This window comes from Lactuca serriola, chromosome 3 (genome assembly GCF_051521515.1).
Source record: "Lactuca serriola cultivar US96UC23 chromosome 3, Lser_US96UC23_V15, whole genome shotgun sequence".
NCBI classification, from domain to species: domain Eukaryota; kingdom Viridiplantae; phylum Streptophyta; class Magnoliopsida; order Asterales; family Asteraceae; genus Lactuca; species Lactuca serriola.
In genome coordinates, this window is record NC_136410.1 from 104720534 (window position 1) to 104728125 (window position 7592).

Genomic DNA, 7592 nt, shown 5'->3' on the forward strand with positions numbered 1-7592 from the left:
ATATAATGAAAACGTATGTTGTTGCGTTATACATATTAGCAAAAGAATATTACAATAAGATGATAAATGTTCAATAATAAAACATCCTTAGTGTTCCCTTCTCCAAAAGCTGGTGGTTACCTGTATTACTGATTCCCTGAGAAATACAAGTGGTTTTGAAAAAAGTGTCAACAATTAAGTTGGTGAGTTCATAAGTGTTTTACATTGGAAAGTATGTCCTTTTTTATAGTAAATCGATGAACGAGGTTTTCAGAAAATCCAATATTTTCTATAAATGATTTGAAAAAGTTTCCCGTGTTGAAGTGCGTTAGTGTTTTCCATACTTGAATAATAGTGATAAAATTTGTGTTAACAATAAAATGGAAAACTGAAATGCATATATGAATCTCGTAAATCAAACTTGTTTTTATACTTTTATGTGAGTTTTATAACCATACTATTGACACTGACGGCCTGTAACAACATTCTTCAGGTGTTGTAGTGTTATGACATTTGTCACCCCAGACCTGCCGGTCTAACTATAGCTAATAGTTTAGGTGCGGGGTTGTCAATCCCGTATAGATCTATACACAAGTATCACGCTCTCTCTCCAAGAGATTATGGTATATAATACAGGACTTGAAATGCATACATACGAGTACGTTGAAGTTTAAATGTCTCACATTACTTGGTATAAACAGATTTACGATAATAAAGACTTTACTTCTTTTGAAAGCATTTCATTTGTCGAGATGTATAAAATGTATGAATCACTTGAATACTACACTCATTATAGTTTCTCAAAAGTATGTTTCCATTTAGTAAGAACAACTTGGTGATATATTAGCCCTTTAAACATAACGTTATTTTTGTATCAAAACCCTATAAGAACGATATTATAATTATGTTTATGAAATGATACTTTGACTTGTAATGTACTTGTATTCCCCCCCTAAAGCGTGAAAAGAATTGAAAAGTAGGGGTATGAACTCACTCGTTAAGTTTGAAGAGAGAGGCTAGAGTTGAGCAGAGCTTCGACCGCGGAAAGTTGCGTCTTCGGGCTCTCGGGAATCTCTGCAGCGTAGATCTTTCGTCGGGCGCTCGAGTGCGGAAACGGAGGTGAAGGAATGGTCTCTGGAGCTGGGAGAATGACTGAGGAATTGTGAAAGTGTGCCAAAACTCGAAGCTCATGCCATCTATTTATAGTGCTGGAAGAGTGAGTACGCGGGGCGTACTCACGTACGCGGCGCGTACCTCGTTACGCTGGGCGTAATATGGCGTCATGGCTTACGACTCCTGGCTAGCTAAGCGTAGAAGGGGCGGGCCGATGGGACTCGACTTTGGGTCTAGTACGCGGGGCGTACTCCCAGAGAACGCGGGGCGTAATCCGGCCTGTCCTCTTCTAAATTCCGTAACTTTCGCGTACGAGCTCCGTTTTTCGCGTTCTTTATATCCACGCGTAGGTGAGATTATGCTCTACAACTTTCATTTAGACTCCGTCGGCTAGTTTTGACTTTATTTTTAATGATATATTTTTAATAGGCCGGGCCTCCTAAAGTTCGTTAAAAATTCATAGGTTCTTTATTCGACGTTGGTTTTCGTTTGTCTTTTTATCGTTTTATTACCACTGAGGAGATATTCCACTTCCATTTAGGTGGCGATAGCTAAATAACACTCGATCTTCAATCCGAGTTTTTAGCCCTCTACTACTGTTACGAAACTTTGAAAATTCGTAACTTCTTCATACGAGGTCCAATTTGGGCGTTCTTTTTATGCACGCTCACCTTTCAACGAGACCTACGACTTTTGTTTAGATACTTAAGGCAAGAATGTATTTTATTGAGATTTTACTTTTTACGTCAAATAATGTTTTAACGTCGAGTCGTAAATATACGAGTGGTTATACTTTCTTCAATATAACCCGGTTTTGAGCGTTCTTTATGTTTTTGGAAACCTTGGCATGATATCAAATATTTGAGGCATCCCAACTTAGATACTTGAACACTTTATTTTCGAGGTTAATTCTGTTGTATTTGGCTTTCGAGTGTTACAATGCTTTTGGAAAATATAGGGTTGTCACAGTTATGATGACATATAATTTTTGAATGAAATTGATTTTACAGGGATTAATGATGACATCCCGAAAAATATAGAATTTGATCTTGATGATGATGAATTCGGTCCTTTTCTTGGAATTCCCAACATCCGTGTTAATAAAGTCGATGAAGTTGCTCCTTCAGCTACCAAGACTAGAGATGAAGGAAATGTTCTCAATATTTTGCTCTCTACTTCAAAGCCCCTGGAGGTTACATCAAGCCAAGGAGATGTGACATCAGAGATTCCTCCCTTTGTGTCATCAATCTCAACATTTGCTCCAATTATTCCTGACTCAACTCAGCCCCAGACCTCTCAGTCTTCCATGGAAACAAGTCAATCTTTTACAAGTCTGGAAGTACCCACTATGGGCAGTGCTCCTCAAATTCTCTCCACAATCACTGCTACCACTACTTACTCCCCACCAAAACAATCTAATGAAGGTCTGAGCACTATGTTTGAGACTGGTGGCTCATTATCCATTCCAGAATATTCTCCCACCAGACCTTCATTAGATGAGGTTTCTATAAGGTTGGTAAAACACCTAGCCCAACACAGTCTAACGTCCTCTCGTGGCAAATGAATATCATTTAGAGAGGACTGCACAGGTGATGACAAGTCTTCCACTTCTGATGTTCGTGAAGAAATTGGGATTCTCCATCAAGAACTTATAGAGAAGACCATTCCGCTGGATCGACTCACTTCTTACATCGAAGATCTCAGAGCAAAAGATGAGGAGAAGACAAAACAAATTAAAGATCTACAGACGAATCTTGGTTCAGTGACTGCTAGTTACTTTAATCTGAAGAATGTTCTGTATGACGCATTTGGTGAAAAGTCAAGGCTCTTTTCCAACAGACACATGGAATCGATGATCCTCCCACAGCCCACTCACAGTCTGCCTCTGACGACCTTCCTGTTGATCCACCTACTCCTAGAACTACCACTATTGTCAATAGATTTGAGAAGGAGCCAGAAGGAAGCAGAGCCCAAATAACAATCAAATAGGGAAAAAGAACCGTAACAGCCAAAAAACGCGAAGGTTTACTATTCATGAAGAATTCAAATGAGAATCGCAAGGCAAAAGACCCTGTTCTGACTGTGACTAATCTAAAGAAAAGCAAATTTGGTGACGAGTTCGGAGATAGATCAGGAATCCGAATGTGGGCCTTTGATCTTGCGACAAATATGTGGGTTGTGAAAAGAAACTCAGGCATTCCTAAGTATTACAAGAGCACCCATGATTTTAACTCATGGACCAAAGTGGATCTTGCTGAACTATCAAGGGCCCCATTCCATAATCCTTCTGAAGATCCCAGTGCCTCCAACTTCAAAAGGTTTCTTGACAGACAAGTAAAAGAAAATTTTCCGTCAATGAAGACTGCAAGAGCTTTGTATCGAAAAGACAAAGAAATTCTTGATCCGGAATCAGGCGAACCCATGAAGATCATTCTCTGGCCTGCAACTAAGCAGCAAAAGGAAATTCCTATCCATCAACACTTTCATGAGGGATATCTTGATAATATGGAATTTTGGGCCTATGATGACGAAACTGCAACTGTTGCTATTAAATTCAAGGATCGAGAACAAGTTCTGAGATTGATAAGTGCCAAAGATCTTCTTCGATTTAGAGAGAGGGATATCCGGACTCTGGCTCGTCATCAGATCATTTGCAGAAAAGACGTCATGGAAGCTGCTGGTAAAGAATTCACTGCAATGGTGGCTACAATCATCAATGGAAGAATGTGGATGGGCTCAATGGGAAGATCGGATCTAAAGCTATATGATAAGCCAACCGAGAAGCCAAATGAATGAAGTTCAAGACTATGCTAGTCTCAAATCAAGGGGGAGATTGAAGGTCCATAATTTTGTGGTTTGAGCTAGGCATAAATTTTGTATAGATCTAATCAGGGTGTCAGTGGTTGTATAGCAGTGTAGTGTATTGAACTTGTATGTGTGCAGCGACACATGTGTGTGCGGCCACACACATTGTGTGCGGCCGCACACACGTGTATGGCTGCACACTCATGTGCTGGTGGGGGTTCTATTTATAGTAACTGAGTTGTGTCAGATTGTACTTTTTTTGGCTAAACACTGCAGTGAGTGTACTTTCTCAAGGTGTACTTGACATTTATTCGTAATAGATGTGTGCATGCTTGATCTTACTTCCACTCTTTCTACATTTCACTTTGATTGCAATTAACTTCATTTATTACTGAATTGGATCCATAATTTGGGGACTAACACTAACAGGTAGTGCAAGGCAAGTAGGGTCGATCCACATCGACACGAGACAATCGGTCTAATACCTCTTTGTGCAAGGTACTTGTTCACAAAAGATTAAAGAGGGGGGTTTTGAATGAAATGATTAAACAAACAAATTAAAAGCACAAGTAATCAGCTAAATGAGTGAATTAAATTCAAAATTTGTAAGGGCACCATCTTCATGTATCACAACTTAGCAATGTGATTCAAAGATGACTCAATATTCGTTCAGTTCTATCTAAGTTAGTACTTGAAAGTGTTAATAAGCTCTAACACTTCCCATTCACCACATTAATTAACCAAAACAAGCTCTTTGATTAACTCTAACCTTACTAACCTAATTTAAACAAGCTCTTAGAATTAGATTAAAAGATTGCATGAAGCTTTATGTGAATGTTCCCAACAACACCCAATACTCCTCACAAGCTCGGGAGTGTAAAAGTGTATGAATAAGATTTACACTAAATTCATTCAATAGAGATCAATTTAATGTTTGTTACTGGTTCAATTTCACACAAAAAAAATACGGATTTTGTAAAAGAGATAACTTGAATGACCTAACCTTAATTCAAATGGCCAATAAGAATCACAATTAGAATCAAACATTTGATTAAAGCAAAATCAAATTCACTAGAGAGAAATTAAGAACAAACATCAGGTCATATGATTGAAGTCACTACCATGAAGTCAGAAACTAGGGTTCTACCCACACATGGCTAGAACAAGATCACAAGTTTAAAAGACGGAAATAATGTGCAATTACAACTTACAAATACTAAAAATAATATTTCCAAATGATTACTGATCAAACCCTTGCGAAAACGTTCGAAATCCCCTCTCAACATGTGCTTTGATATGTTGTGTGTATCTAAAAATGACTCTCAACCCGTAATATGAAAGATAGGAAAAACTGTTGGGTTTTGAGCAATCTAACACTCCTAAGTGTACATGCAACCCTAAATACCTTGGATCTATGTTTTCTCTATTATACATGCAATTATGAACTTTCCAAGGTATTGTTCTATTCTAGCATACAAAACTTTGAATAACACAAGTTAGAATAACATACCTTTTGTTGGTGCTTGTCTTCATGAAGCTTAAGTGCCTAGTGCCCCAAGTGTGACACCTCAAATGGTTCACACAGCACCATAAGCACTTGGAATAACTTAGAGAGAAATTAGAACACTTCAAGAATTGACTTGCCCTCCATGCATATCTAGTGGCCAATTTTCCCAAGAAAGAGATCATTATATAGTGTGTTACAATTAGGGTAAACCCTAATTGTCATGGCTATCCATTTCCATGGATCCATGGTTCAAATACACCATGGAGCATCCATGGAGCATCCAATGGGTTTGAGCCCAACTTGATAATCCATGGAGCATTAGCCCACTATATAAGTATGGATGATTTACACAATTAACCCATATATTTAATTAGTCTTCTTTTGATCACATAATTAATTCTAAATTAATTATTGATCAATACTAATTAAGTAATCTTATTAATATATTAGAACTTATAATATATTAATAAACCTTAAGTGTTATTTCTCTCATTTTAGTCTATCTAAGTGCATGATGCCATGCAACCCAAATGGACCATGCCGGGTCGGGTCAAGTCTTACCAATTATAGTTATGGACTTAGACATTAATCCAACAGTCTCCCACTTGGATAAGTCTAAAACTATTATTGCAAGTATGACTTCAGAACCCGACTAGAAATCGTAGCTCTCAAAAGCTTCTGTTGATCTCTGACCTTGTCGATGAACTCTGACCTCTGTCAATGACTTGTCCATTAGATAAGTGATCATATATTCCTCCATTCTAGATATCATATGGACTGAGACATGGATTATAATCATTCTCTCTGTCCATTTGTTGTTTCCCGATTTCTGATTTATGACGACTGACTAATTGAACAAATCAAATCAGTCCTGGCCCGACCGAGCACTTACTTTTGTCGTCACTAAATCATTGAGGGGCCCACAGATATCGCTTTTATCCCTTTGAGGGTAAAAGGAATGGATAAACTTCGACTCATATGCTTGTACTGACTACTTGTTGAATCATACACAAAGGCACGTTTTATTGCATCGAGTTACCAATGCGTTTTCGTACAATCAATGTATAACCAACTCATAGGCAACAACTCATATCTCTAGGTTTGAAGAATATAAGATATTATCGTCTCATGATTCACTCGTGATAAAATCCATGAAGTGAATCCAAATGAGCGTGGGTTGAATCCAATACTCAGCCCTTATGAGTACTCATGAATGTTGTAGCAACTATTGCATTGTCTAAAGCACTTTAGACAAATCATACAAGCCAAATTCACGACAGTCTTGATTCATATCTACTTGCAACATATGACCGACTGTGGATGGTTTGAATAACTTGGTCATTTGGGAGAATGACCTAGTTATTCTGGAAGTCAAAACATGCAAAGTGAAACACAAAATAATACTAGTCCTATATGGCCTCAACACTTTGAGCGTAAATAAAACACCTTTTATCTAAGCACCATATTGATCACTCATTATTCATGTTTCGATTAATCAACTTAATACTTGAATTGAAACAGTAGTGATGCCATGCTCCAAGCATGCATACTATGTTTCTCTAAATAATAGCTATGCCATACTCCAAGTATGCACACTATGTTTACATATGGTCATCTCTTTGTGAAATGTATATCAATTGAACATGACCTCAATGATTTTCATTTCACAATCCCAATCGTTATTGTAAATGTAAGAATACCAAGTTCTTGTCATTTACTGTAATCTATGCAATGATCCTCTTGTAATGATATTCACACAAGTCACAAAGACTTGGCAACAAACATTACAAAGTATTCCAATGGAAAGCAATTCCATGGAGATGAAGTCTCAAATTCAAAGTACATTCCTTTGAACATCCTTCTTTGCATTAAGTTCTTTAATCTTACACAGATTCAAAGAATAACTTCCACCTATGGAAACAATTCCATATTCCCATCTTGACCATCACTTTTGAGCAAGAGTTGCCTCTTTCCAAAATATGTCAATACGATCCTTACTCTACACTTCCAATTGTCCATGAGTAACCAAACTTTGGAAAACCCCAAATTGTTCTCGACAATTGCTTAATCATCTTAGTCATATCCAGTTCTAATCCCTTTTCCCTTCTTAACGCCCTAAGCATTAGGAAAATTTAGAATGGATGAATATTATAACACATGCAATCGATCCTATATCCGAAGCATATGG